At 44.9% G+C, this 14985-nt stretch overlaps 1 protein-coding gene across 1 annotated transcript in view; it reads right to left on the bottom strand.

Annotated features, from left to right (window-relative positions):
• PTH2R (parathyroid hormone 2 receptor) overlaps window positions 1-14985 on the bottom strand; it is a 745316-nt gene that overhangs the window by 612405 nt on the left and 117926 nt on the right. The window lies entirely within an intron of this gene.

Here is a 14985-nt window from a genome sequence, read left to right as displayed (position 1 = left end):
CCGGATGGCATACACCCCCATATCCTAAGGGAATTAAGTAATGTCATAGCCAGACCCTTATTTCTGATATTTGCAGACTCTATACTGACAGTGAATGTCCCACAGGATTGGCGCATAGCAAATGTGGTGCCAATATTCAAAAAGGGTCCAAAAACAGAGCCTGGAAACTATAGGCCGGTAAGTTTAACATCTGTTGTGGGTAACTGTTTGAAGGTTTTCTAAGAGATGCTATCTTAGATCATCTCAACGGAAATAAGCAAATAAAGCATGGCTTCATGAGGGATCGGTCTTGCCAAACTAATTTAATCAGTTTCTATGAGGAGGCAAGTTCTAGACTTGACAGCGGCGCATCAATGGATGTCGTATATCTAGACTTCTCCAAAGCATTTGACACTGTACCACATAAAAGGTTAGTATATAAAATGAGAATGCTCGGACTGGGAGAAAATGTATGTATGTGGGGAAGTAACTGGCTGAGTGATAGAAAACAGAGGGTGGTTATTAAAGGTACACACTCAGATTGGGTCGCTGTCACTACTGGGGTACCTCAGGGGTCAGTATTGGGCCCTATTCTTTTGAATATATTTATTAATGATCTTGTAGAAGGCTTGCATCGTAAAATATCAATTTTCGCAGATGACCCTAAACTGTGTAAAGTAATTAACACTGAAGAGGACAGTATACTACTACAGAGGGATCTGGATAGATTGGAGGCTTGGGCAGATAAGTGGCAGATGAGGTTTAACACTGACAAATGTAAAGTTATGCACATGGGAAGGAATAATGCAAGTCACCCGTACATACTAAATGGTAAAACACTCGGTAACACTGACATGGAAAAGGATCTAGGAATTTTAATAAACAGCAAACTAAGCTGCAAAAACCAGTGTCAGGCAGCTGCTGCCAAGGCCAATAAGATAATGGGTTGCATCAAAAGAGCCATAGATGCCCGTGATAGAAACATAGTTCTACCACTTTACTAATCGCTAGTCACACCACACATGGAGTACTGTGTACAGTTCTGGGCTCCTGTGAACAAGGCAGACATAGCAGAGCTGGATAGGATCCAGAGGAGGGCAACTAAAGTAACTAGAAAAGCTACCATTTCTGGGGAAATTGTGTGAAGTGTTCTTGCCTCCACCAGTAGCTTACAACTGGAGTGGGCGGAGTAACTGGGTGGAGTGGCTTGAGTAACTGTTGTGTGGTTGGATTGGCTGGAAAGGTCGGGGTGGGTGCACCTAATCGTTGGGGTGGTTGCACCTAAGGGTCGGGGTGGTTGCACTAAAAGTCGGGGTGGTTGCACCTAAGGGTCGGGGTGGGTGCACCTAATCGTTGGGGTGGTTGCACCTAAGGGTCGGGGTGGGTGCACCTAATCGTTGGGGTGGTTGCACCTAAGGGTCGGAGTGGGTGCACCTAAGGGTCGGGGTGGTTGCACCTAAAAGTCGGGGTTGTTGCACCTAAAAGTCGGGGTGGGTGCACCTAATCGTTGGGGTGGTTGCACCTAAGGGTCGGAGTGGGTGCACCTAAGGGTCGGGGTGGTTGCACCAAATCGTTGGGGTGGTTGCACCTAAGGGTCGGAGTGGATGCACCTAAGGGTCGGGGTGGTTGCACCTAAAAGTCGGGGTGGTTGCACCTAAGGGTCGGGGTGGGTGCACCTAATCGTTGGGGTGGTTGCACCTAGGGGTCGGAGTGGGTGCACCTAAGGGTCTGGGTGGTTGCACCTAAAAGTCAGGGTGGTTGCACCTAATCGTCGGGGTGGTTGCACCTAAGGGACGGAGTTTGTGCACCTAAGGGTCGGAGTGGGTGCACCTAAGGGTCGGAGTGGGTGCACCTAAGGGTCGGAGTGGGTGCACCTAAGGGTCGGAGTGGGTGCACCTAAGGGTCGGGTTGGGTGCACCTAAGGGTCAGGGTGGGTGCACCTAAGGGTCGGGGTGGGTGCACCTAAGGGTCGGGGTGGGTGCACCTAAGAGTTGGGGTGGGTGCACCTAATGACTAGGGTGAGTGCACCTAAGGGTCGGGGTGGGTGCACCTAAGGGTCGGGTGGGTGCACCTAAGAGTTGGGGTGGGTGCACCTAATGACTAGGGTGAGTGCACCTAAGGGTCGGGGTGGGTGCACCTAAGAGTCGGGGTGGGTGCACCTAATGACTAGGGTGAGTGCACCTAAGGGTCGGAGTGGGTGTACCTAATAGTCGGGGTGGGTGCACCTAATGACTAGGGTGAGTACACCTAAGGGTCGGGGTGGGTGCACCTAAGAGTCGGCGTGGGTGCACCTAAGGGTCAAGGTGAGTGCACCTAAGGGTCGGGGTGGGTGCACCTAAGGGTTTGGGTGGGTGCACCTAAGAGTCAGAGTGGGTACACCTAATGACTAGGGTGAGTGCACCTAAGGGTCGGGGTGGGTGCACCTAATGACTAGGGTGAGTGCACCTAAGGGTCGGAGTGGGTGCACCTAAGGGTCAGGGTGGGTGGACATATGGGTCAGGGTGGGTGCACCTAAGGGCTAGGGCGGGTGCACCTAATGGCTAGGGCGGGGGCACCCATGGGTCCACGTGGGGTCACCAAATGGTCCGGGTGGGGTCACCAAAGGGTCCGGGTGGGTTCACCTGGTGGTCCGGGGGGGTCACCTGGTGGTCCGGGGGGGTCACCTGGTGGTCCGAGGAGGGTCACCTGGTAGTCAGGGGTGGGTCACCTGGTGGTCCGGGGGGGGGGTCACCTGGTGGTTCGGGGGGGGTCATCTGGTGGTTCGGGGGGGGTCACCTGGTGGTCTAAGTTAAATGGCTGAAATTTGATTGGCTATTTTAGGCTCCGCCCACTTTTTAAAAATTTAATCCCAGTCACCCATTGACCAACTGTTCCAAGTTTAGTGACTTTGCCATTGACCCTCTAAGAGCAGCGGCAGTTTTAAATTTTCCCATTAAAACATATGGCTGAAATTTGATTGGCCGTTGTAGACTCCGCCCACTTTTAAACATTTGAATTCTAGTCACCTATTAACCGAATATATTAAGTTTAACAACCCTGCCATTAACAATGTTGAAATGGCAGCAATTAAAAATTTTCTCATTGAAGTCAATAGGGAAAATCTGATTGGTTGTTTGTAGCCCCACCCACTTTTTAATGTCCCCAAAATGTGACATAAATTTTCAGGTTGACCCCATGACTAAGTGACCCAAGTTTGGTGAGTTTCACTCCGAAGCTGTATGAGTAACAAACGTTTGCATTTTTCCAATGAAACTCTATGGAAAAAAATAGGTTTTCGGGGGCCCGCCCCAGGGGCCCGGAGGGTGGGATCGGTTAACAAAGCACAAGCAAGATACTCGGGTATGTGCCGACCAAGAGTGCTATGCAAGAACACTTAATAACTGGAATGGGACAACTACAGTACCCTGAAAGATTATCAACATTAGGGTTATTCACGTTAGAAAAAAGACGACTGAGGGGAGATCTAATTACTATGTATAAATATATCAGGGGTCAGTACAGAGATCTCTCCCATCATCTATTTATCCCCAGGACTGTGACTGTGACGAGGGGACATCCTCTGCGTCTGGAGGAAAGAAGGTTTGTACACAAACATAGAAAAGGGTTCTTTACGGTAAGAGCAGTGAGACTATGGAACTCTGTGCCTGAGGAGGTGGTGATGGTGAGTACAATAAAGGAATTCAAGAGGGGCCTGGATGTATTTCTGGAGCGTAATAATATTACAGGCTATAGCTACTAGAGAGGGGTCGTTGATCCAGGGAGTTATTCTGATTGCCGTATTGGAGTCGGGAAGGAATTTTTTATTCCCCTAAAGTGGGGAAAATTGGCTTCTACCTCACAGGCGTTTCTTTGCCTTCCTCTGGATCAACTTGCAGGATAACAGGCCGAACTGGATGGACAAATGTCTTTTTTCGGCCTTATGTACTATGTTACTATGTTACTATGCTAGGGATGTTGCTAAGCTGTGACAAAGCCTTCTAATTGGCCCACAAGCTAGAAGAAGGGAGCGATGATCCCCTAATGTGTACTGTGTAAAAAAAATGAATTTTTGTCATTACGAATATATAGCACTATATTCTAAATATTCGCGAATTCTCAAAATGCCGATATTCGTGCTAAAAACTCAAAATTAGAAATATTCGCGTTCAACTTCCAGTGAGAGTCTCTTAACTTCCAGTGAGAGTCTTGACCAAACCAAATGTTTGGACAGTTCTCTGATGCAGTCAATCACTGATTAAAATCTTGTCTCCAAACACATCTCTACTCCCCTGTCCTGTAAGCAGACAGAAAGAAGGAGCAAAAATAGTGAAGCACAGCAACTAAGATTCAAATGTCAGCTCACTAAAACGTTATTAGTATAGGAGAGAAATTAGTGTTTATAAGAAAAAAAAATCAAAAACTTAACTTTTAATCTAAAACAAATAAGAAAAAGATAATTGATCCCTAAACAAGATATTCATCTATAAATAACAAATATGCCCACAAAAAGTGTGGCTAGATACACAATAGCAATTATTTCAGGCAGTATCCTAAGCAGATATACTTCCAAAACAATGAGGGCTGGTTAACGGATTTACTCACGGTTATCCTACACTTGCGGTACAGGTCACATAGGATCGTATCCAGCAAAGTAGATTCGTTGCTAGGTGAAATTGTGGTTGCTGTGCGAATCCTAAAGTCGTCAGAAAAGGATGTTTTGTCAACCAACAGAGTGGTCAGGAGATGGCCTGTCCCTAGGTGTCCCTTTTAGGCTATCCCTGCCTAAAAGCTGAGCACTAGCCCCGAAAGGCGTGACCCCACTTATCGGTGGCTAAACCCTAAACAAAGCCCTAGGAAAAAGCCCTAATGAGCAGTTTTCTAAAAAGGTGTCCCGACGCGTTTCCCCATGGAAGATAGTCCTGGTTCATCAGGGGACATAACAAAACAGCAGATTGAGTGATGGTACTGGCAGCCAAGATAAAGTGGGCAATGAGAGATGTCCACAGAGACCCCCTATATATACCTAAATACCTCCATAGTGTTTGAAAATGGTGCTCCCGCTCTGGAAGACGTGATTAGCCGGAAGGGGGCGGAGACTTAGCCGTACTTCCGGTCTAGTGGAACGCACATGCTTACTAGCAATATAGATATAAAATATACAATTAGTAATAGTGATAATTAGACATAAGCAGGGTGATATTATCCTAGAATTGAAGCCCAGGATTGAAAGGGACTAAATAAGGCAGGCTGTAATGTTGACTGCAAATTCTTGCCTGAAACGGTCTGCGATGTGCACTTCCAGGCGGTGGAACGCACCGTTTTGATGTGCCGGTGGACCACAAGAGGCAGGTTAATAATGTTATGACCGATGCACTCCATGGCGCATTAGCCATACCAATTGATTACTAAGGAGGAGACGTGGGAGGAGCATATATAGAGCGCCCATTATTCAAGCAACAAGAGCCAGAAAAAACGATATATAAAGTGAGGAATTGGGGACAAATAGATCAACCCAGGACAGAGGAGAAATTACTGGCCATGGGTCCCCCTTAATTAGAAGTTCTTTGTGCAATAAAGATCATTCATGATACGATAATTAGGCAGGTCAATTTGTACAAGATAAAGAGAAGTGAAAGTAATAAAATAACAGAGACCAAAATATAGAGACAAGGGGTTAAATGAAGCATGCAAAAGATATCTGCTCATTAAGGCCCGGGGGCACACTGTTTTTAGACGGTGTATGCACTGGGCCTCCATGCAGAGAATCCTCCTATGGGTGATTTTCTGGTCACCTCAATGACTTGAAATTTCATCACCATTATGAAATTCCAGGACATGGCATGCTATAGGTTTGTCCCAGTGGCCATTAATATCACAGAGGTGATCACCCACCCTACGTCTTAATTCATGCTTGGTTTTGCCGACGTAGTTTAAGGGACAGCTACAAGTACACATGTAAACCACACCCTGGGTATTGCAGTTGGTAAGTGTTACCCGTTGAGACGATAGTAAAAGTGGTAGATTTAAAAATAATCGGACAGCAAATACAGTGTGTGCTGCATTTGAAGGTACCGGGTATTTTACGATTAAGTCAGATACCCCTATTAGGTGGTTTTGTGTAGTGACTGTGTACAAGCCTATTCTTAATTGATCTACCCCTTCTATAGGTGACTGATGGTCGTGTAGGGATAAAATCACTGATGTCAGACTCGGATAGGAGAATTCCCCAATGTTTTTTTGTAAGATACTCAAGACTCATGAGTTTTGTTCATCAAATTTTCCTATACTTCTCGTAACTTTATTCTCTTTAGGATATAAATTGGGACTCAAGAGTTCATTCATGTCTGTCTTTCTGTAAAAAGTGTTTAAATGCAACCTTTAAAATTTCTGGGCAATATCCCCTTTGAGAAAAACGTGCCTGTAAATCCCTCGCCTGAGTCCTGAAGGAAGTAAATGTGTAACAGTTTCTTCTGATACATAGATACTGTCCCTTGGGGAAACCCTTTTTTAAGCTCAATGGATGATGGCTGTCCCACCTCAGGAGACTATTCGTTGGTGTCGGTTTTCGATAGGTCTCGGTACATAATTCACAATTTTTCTTGGTAATGTAAATATCCATGAAAGCAATACTCTGGCTATTGATTTTGTATATAAATCTAAGACCCATGACATTAGAGTTCAGTTGTTGTAAAAAATTGTTAAAGAGGTCAATGACCCACCCCACAACACCAGAATATCTTCAATGTACCTTACCCAGAAGATAATGTGAGGGGTCCATTGTTCAGACATTTCATTAAAAACTATGATATCTTCCCACCAGCCCAGGAGGAGGTTTGCATAACTGGGCACACAAGGGCTATCCATTGCGGTCCCCCTGAGCTACCATCAAACCTACCATCAAACAAAAAATTGTTGTGTAAGAGGATAAATTCCAAGATTTTTAATACGAAACAGTTATGGATCTTATATTGTACACCCCGAGTTTTCAGAAAAAATTATGTTGCTTTCAGGTCCAATTCATGTGGTATGCTAGTGTAAAGTGCCTCCACATCAGTTGAAGCCAGATACAGATGATCATCCACTGAGATGTTCTCAATCTTCATCATAAGGTCTGTGGTGTCACGTATGTAAGATGGTAAGGATGATACAAAAGGGCAAAGAATCGCATCAATGTAAATACTACAATTTTGTGTCATGGAATCGACTGCCGAGACAATTGGGGGTACCCTTAAGGAGTGGATATCCCTTGTGTATTTTAGGGAGGGCATAAAAAGTAGGGATTTGAAAATTTTTGGCAACCATGAATCTAAATTCCTCAATAGAGATCACCTTATTATCCAGTGCTTTAACGATGATAGATTCTAATTCCCTGCAAACGTCCTCTGTGGGATTCTTCTGTAAAATCCCATAACAAGTGTTATCATTAAGGAGACTTAGGCACATGGTTTTGTATGTATAATGAACCATTATAACCACATTTCCCCCTTTATCAGAGGGTTTTCAGATGATAGTAGGGTGTGTTTCAAGGTCATTTAACGCCTCCCATTCCTCCTTATTAAGATTTCTTAACATGCTAGTATTAGTCGAGGGAATTTTATCTATCTCTTCAGTTACCAATTTACAAAAAATATCAATGGCCTGAGCATCCTGTGGTGGAGGCATCCTACTACTTTTTTCTTTTAGAGAGGTGAAGGGGCCTCATCTCCGGGATCCGCTCCCCATTCTCCAAAAGAAAGCTCAAGACTCATACTCCCTCAAGATCTTCATCTAAAATCCCCAGTTTTTTACATGTCTCTTTGTCATGAGATCTAAAGATTTTTTTCCATTTAAGTTTATGAGTAAATAAATTAATGTCCTTTATCCAATTGGATGAATTGAACTTAGTTGTCGGTACAAAAGAGAAACCCTTTGCCAAGAGGCTATTCTCAAATTCAGATAATGATCATGTAGAGAGGTTGATGATCTGATTTGAAAGGGGTATTACTTTTGTTTCTGTAACTTTGGATTGGTTGTCCCCTCTCTGTCCCTCAATTGATACGTGAAGACATTCCCACCATTCCCTGCCTCTAAAAAAGAAGACGAGGCAGAATATGAAGATGAAGTAAGTGGACCGAGTGTATATGTTACCCCCCAGTTTTTTTTTTTTTTTTGGGGGGCTGGCGTTGGGTATGGGTGTCCATATGACTTCCCCTGTATCTTCTTTGGGGCCTTCTCTTTCTACCTCTTCCCATCCATCTATACACTGATGTTGAGGTCCTTTCAGTGTCTGACAAATCTATATCAGTTGTAGAGGACTCCACAATCTGTACTCCTTGTTTGTCTTTAGTGAGGAAATTAAAGACTCATTTTTCCGAAAAGTCCATAAGGTCACATATAAATTGTCTGTGTTTTCTTTATTTTAAAGTTGTTTGATACCGCTCAATATTATGTTGTAAGAGAGTTTCTTGTCTATCAAAGTCAGGGTCACTTTTAAATTTTAGGACTGAGTCAATTGAGGTGTGTTGATCTGTCCAAAATTAAACGTTCCTCGTCCAGCAACAGTTGCATGAACCAAATTGAACTGTCTAACAGCTCCTGTTCCCACTTGGTAATTAGAGAGCTAGATCTGGATATCTCTGCAGGTACAAGATGTACCCTCAGACCTTTTGGGACAATCTTGTTTTTAATGTCGTATTCTAAGGATTTTCAAGTTCTCAGGTTCAAGCCAAAGTTACAGAAACAAAAGTAATACCCCATTCAAATCAGATCATCAACCTCTCTACACGATCATTATCTGAACTTGAGAATAGCCTCTTGGTAAAGGGTTTCTCTTTCATACCGACAACTAAGTTCAATTCATCCAATTGGATAAAGGACATTAATTTATTTACTCGTAAACTTAAATGGAAAAAATTCTTTAGATCTCATGACAAAGAGACATGTAAAAAACTAGGGATTTTAGATGAAGATCTTGAGGGAGTACGAGTCTTCAGCTCTCTTTTGGAGGAAGGGGAGCGGATCCCGAGACAGGAACCCTTCACCTCTCTAAAAGAAAAAAGTAGTAGGATGCCTCCACCACAGGATGCTCAGGCCATCAATATCTTTTGTAAATTGGTAACTGAAGAGATAGATAAAATTCCCTCGACTAATCCTAGCATGTTAAGAAATCTTAATAAGGAGGAATGGGAGGCGTTAAATGACCTTTAAACAGACCCTACTATCATCTGTAAATCCTATACATACCAACCCATGTACCTAAGTCTCCTTAATGATAACACTTGTTATGGGATTTTACCAAAGAATCCCACAGAGGACTTTTGCAGGGAATTAGAATCTATTATCATTGAAGCACTGGATAATAAGGTGATCTCTAGTGAGGAATTTAGATTTATGGTCCCCAAAAATCCTCAAATCCCTACTTCTTATGCCCTCCCTAAAATACACAAGGGATATCCACTCCTTAAGGGTCACCCAATTGTCTCGGCAGTCGATTCCATGACACAAAATTGTAGTATTTACATTGATGTGATTCTTTGCCCTTTTGTATCATCCTTACCATCTTACATACGTGACACCACAGACCTTACGATGAAGATTGAGAACATCTCAGTGGATGATCATCTGTATCTGGCTTTAATTGATGTGGAGGCACTTTACACTAGCATACCACATAAATTTGGCCTGAAAGCAACAGAATATTTTCTGAAAACTCGGGGTGTACAATATAAGATCCATAACTGCTTCGTATTAAAGATCTTTGAATTTATCCTCTTACACAACTATTTTTTGTTTGATGGTAGGTTTTTCCACCAGCTCAGGGGGACCACAATGGGGAGCCTATGCGCGCCCAGTTATGCAAACCTCCTCCTGGGCTGGTGGGAAGATATCATAGTTTTTAATGAAATGTCTGAACAATGGACCCCTCACATTATCTTCTGGGTAAGGTACATTGACCATATTCTGGTGTTGTGGGGTGGGTCCATTGACCTCTTTAACAATTTTTTACAACAACTGAACTCTAATGTCATGGGTCTTAGATTTATACACAAAATCAATAGCCAGAGTATTGCTTTCATGGATATTTACATTACCAAGAAAAATGGCGAATTATGTACCGAGACCTATCGAAAACCGACAGCAACGAATAGTCTCCTAAGGTGGGACAGCCATTATCCATTGAGCTTAAAAAATGGTATCCCCAAGGGACAGTATCTATTTATCAGAAGAAACTGTTACACATTTACTTCCTTCAGGACTCAGGCAAGGGATTTACAGGCATGTTTTTCTCAAAGGGGATATTGCCCAGATGCCCAGAAATGTTAAAGGATGCATTTAATCACTCTTTACAGAAAGACAGACATGCACTCTTGAGTCCCAATTTATATCTTAAAGAAGAGAATAAAGTTACGAGAAGTATAGGTACATTCGATGAACAAAACTCATGAGCCTTGGGTATCTTTAAATAAAAAACATTGGGGAATTCTGACATCAGTGATTTTATCCCTACGTGACCGTCAGTCACCTATAGAAGGGGTAGATCAATTAAGGATAGGCTGGTACATAGCCACTACACAAAACCACCTAATAGGGGTACCTGGCTTAATCGTAAAATACCCGGTACCTTCAAATACGGCACGGATTGTATTCGCTGTCCGATTATTTTTAAATCTACCACTTTTATTGGCGTATCAAAAGGTATGACTTACCAGATGCGGGAATTTGCCAACTGCATGACCCAGGGTGTGGTTTACATGTGTACTTGTCACTGTCCCTTAAACTACGTGTCACGACTGTGACTGATCCAGACAGGTCTGGGAGGAGAAGGTCGCAGCGACTTGCTACTCACGATAGCTTGTGAGTTTTGCTCCATGGTTCAGGGTATGTCATCCGGGTTTTGCCTTGTGAACCTTTTTGTCCTGACTGGGAGTTTGTAGGCATCCTTCTCAGGTGAGTCCTGTCTGCCACTCCCAGCTACTATATTAGTTTCAGTTTCACTTGCAGTCATTGCCAGATATAGTCCTTACTTCCAGTTCTATTCTGACCTTTGAAGGAGATCGTTTGATGGTGTTGCTGTGGAGCTCTTGTCCAGCGTGGACTGTCGTGATTGGGATCGCCTTCTCTGCTCGTGACTGGATAAGTCTATCTCTGCTATAGTTTGTTTGTTGCTGTCTTCCCCTGCTGTTCTCCTAGACATGAGTGATGGTGACTAGTGCTCCCATCGGCCTTTCCCCACTCTAGGCTTGTTAGGGTGACTGAGGGTTTAGGAATCCTGCTCGCCGCACGGGTTCACACCCCGTCTAGGGTATCAGGGCAGACAGGTGCCAGCTTAGGGTTAGTCAGGGGTGGCCATACTATTCCCATCTGTAGATAAGGGTCCCCCTTCCCCTCCGTCTGGTGCGACACGACTGCTGCTGGGATAGCGGTCGTGACAGTATATCTGGCCTTTTAAAAAAAAAAAGTGACATTTCTTTTTTTTTTTTTTGCTTGCTGTTTTGCTTTGTATTTTTCTGTTCCACTATGGATCCGGTTACGGTTTTGGCGAAACAATTACAGGGATTATCCCTTGAAGTGGCAGGATTAAAAGCAACAGTGCTGCAGCAGCAGCAGCAATCCTTGGGTTCCACCGTTGCTACGGGAAACCAAGGTACTCCTGAGCCAAAAGTGGCTTTACCTGATAGGTTCTCAGGAGGGAGAGAGCTTCAGAGAAGCTTGCAAATTGTTCTTCAGGTTACGCCCTAGATCCTCCGGCGGTGAGGAACAACGGGTGGGCATTGTAATTTCTCTCCTGCAAGAAAGGCTTGGGCTTTCTCCCTACCATCAGACTCTCTGGCCTTACGATCAGTGGAGGAGTTTTTTGAAGCCCTGGGTCTCGTATATGATGACCCGGACAGGGTCTCACTGTCTAAGCTACGTAGACTTCGGCAAGAGAACCGGTCTGCTGAACTATATTGTTCCGAATTCCGTAGGTGGGCTACCGATACATTATGGAATGACTCGGCCCTTAGGAGTCAGTTCTGCCAGGGGTTGTCTGAAAAATTAAAAGACGCGCTGGCGGTATACGAGGTCCCTGGGTCCCTGGAGGCTGCTATGTCTCTGTCCGTAAGAATCGACAGACGACTCAGGGAGAGACTATTAAATTTTACGGAGGCCTCTATAGGGCAGGGATCGGTTTGTTATGATCCAGTCGAACCAATGCAAATAGGGGGCGCCACTAGACGGGTGAATCCTCCTAAGTTCCGCCGTAGGTCAGAGGTTTGTTTTCGTTGTGGGGGGAGGGGTCATTTTGTAAAGGTTTGTCCCTCAGAACCCAAGAGACCACAAACAAAGGAGCCGCCGGAAAACTAGAGTCCCCAGATTGTGCGGAGGATAACAGTCTGGGCGTATTCGTTTCCTCCATACGCATGTCTCAGTTTTTGTTGTCCGCTACCGTTGAGGCGGGCAATAAGACTGAGATCTGTTCCGTCTTTTTGGACAGTGGGGCGGGGGTCAACTTGGTGGATTCACGGTTTGCTCAGGCTCTGGGTTTTACTCCGGAACCGATACGCAGAACTATTCCTGTTTTTGCCATCGACTCCTCCCCTCTTACTCAGAAAGAGTTAACTCAGATCATCCATAATATCCATCTGCAGGTAGGGGACCTCCATAAAGAGCATATCTCTTGTTATGTCCTGGACGGTCTTCCGGCTCCTATGGTATTGGGGCTTCCCTGGCTGGTGACTCACAATCCAGTGGTGGATTTTTGTATCCTGCAGAGTCTATTAAAAAAATTCATACGTTAACGTACATTTTTCTTCTAACATGGAACTGTATGGTGAACGGACGCCACTGTATGGCATCAGTCTGAGGCATCTGTTGACGCATACATTTTTGGTATGCATTAAATGGATGGCAAAAATAGGATAGGAACACAGCCCTAGTGTCAGAATAAGCACCAGTGCACAGCGGAGCAGAGTGGCGGAGAGGGTAGGCCGCCATGTACTGACAGAGCGCTAACTGGTCCTGGTGGTCAGGGATGAGGACTGTGTTTCCCAAGGATCATTTTCTACTGGGAAATACAGGGCACAGTATAATACACTAGAATCTATATAATATAAAGATATTAGCCCTACCCCCGAATGATAATACAATTAGGTGATTGTTTATTATATAGAAATAAGTCTATGTTAGGTGTATTTCTGACACAGATTGTGGTGCAAAGGTCCTTAGCACCGCAATATGCATATTTTTCCCGCTCATGACAGGTCTAAAGAAAGGATGGCGTGGGCAGGGAAAGGGATACAGTTATGGCCATGCAGATATTGGATACCACCGCCATACATTGACCGGATAACACCCCTGCACAGTGACCGGATAACTCCGCCATACTGTGACCGGATAGAAGAGTATAAGAGGGCACAGTACAGGGAATGACTAGGGGCACTGCACAGGTTGTTGTAAGAGGGCACAATGCAGGGTATAAGGGGGAACAATATGGGGTGAGGAGCACAGTACAGGGTGGGGGGCACAGTCACATGACCCTGTGACATTAGGTCCTTATGGTGAATGCGGTTCACACGCCACCATAATGAGAGGCAGAGGAGTGAGACAAGGGTGTGGCTAGAGGTAAAAAATGTAACTGTCGGCCAGTACAGGCCCCAAAAATTAGGCAATAGTCATTCACCTGACAGCACAGAACTTTTGATTATATGGCTGGAGGTACATTAAGCAGTCACAGGATAAATATGTAACTGTCGGCTAGTACAGGCCCCCAAAAATTAGGAAATAGGCATTCACCTGAACGCAAAGAACTTTGGATTCTGTGGCTGGAGGTACATTAGGCATTCACAGGATAAATATGTAACTGTAGGCCAGTACAGGCCCCAAAAATTAGCCAATTTGTATTCACCTGACAGCAAAGAATTTTGGATTCTGTGGCTGGAGGTACATTAGGCGTTCACAGGATAAATATGTAACTGTCGGCCAGTACAGGCCCCAAAAATTAGGCATTCAACGGACACAAAAGGCCTTTTATGCCACTGTATTTACCAAAGACGGGGACCATGATTTGTTCTGGGTGGTGGCGGATATTTGTGGGCTGTCATGAGGAAATTCAATCAAACGGTGTCGTCTCGTCACATGTGTTGAATTCCTCAGAGATCCATGCCTCATTCATTTTTAGAAATGCGAGTGCGCTTATCGGTGACGATCCCTCCTGCTACGCTGAACGTCTTTTCGGACAGGACACTGGACGAGGGGCAAGCCAACAGTTCCATGGCAAATTGTGCCAGCTTTGGCCACAGGTCAAGCCTGTATACCCAGTAGTCCAGGGGTTCATCGCTTCTCAGAGCGTCCACATCGGGCGTTAACCCGATGTAGTCGGACACCCGTCGTTCTATGCATTCCCTGAGGCTGAATCCGGAGGACGGCTGTCGATGGGTTGGTTGTAAGAATGATCTCATATCCGAAGTCACCAACACATCTTCAAACCGCCCTCTTCTTGCATGCACAGAAGGATTGGTACCCGCAACTGTTTCTCTGTGAGTGGAAATTCCTCTGCCAGCTCCCACAAAAGCAGCATGCAGCATTTCTCGAAGCAAGGCCTGAAAGTGCTGTATTCTGACAGCCCTCTGTGATGGTGGTAACATTTCCACCATTTTGTGTTTGTGCCCGGGGTCTAAGTACGTTGCCACCCAGTACAGGTCCTTGACCTTTATGCTTTTTATACGGGGTCCCTCTTCAAAGAGTGGAGCATGAAGGCCTCCATTTGCACTAAACTGGAAGCGGTGGAGTAGCCTGGCTCCTGCTCATCATCCAGGATAATGTCATCCTCGTTCTCCTCCCCCCAGCCACGGACAACACCAGGGATCCCAGAAACGTTTAAAGCATGCTCTTCTTGCTCCTCCTCTGCCCTGGCACCATCCTCCTCTGACTTCTCTTCAGACTCTTGTTGTTGACTTGTCTCAGATGGAGTAGTCCCCCTGGGAATTCATCTAGAATTGCAACTTCCTCATCTTCCTGCTCCTCGACGGCTTGATCAATGACACAACGCAATGCATGCTCCAGAAAGAA

The sequence above is a fragment of the Bufo bufo genome, chromosome 7, assembly GCF_905171765.1.
Source record: "Bufo bufo chromosome 7, aBufBuf1.1, whole genome shotgun sequence".
NCBI classification, from domain to species: Eukaryota; Metazoa; Chordata; class Amphibia; order Anura; family Bufonidae; genus Bufo; species Bufo bufo.
This window is presented reverse-complemented; position numbering and strand designations above follow the sequence as displayed.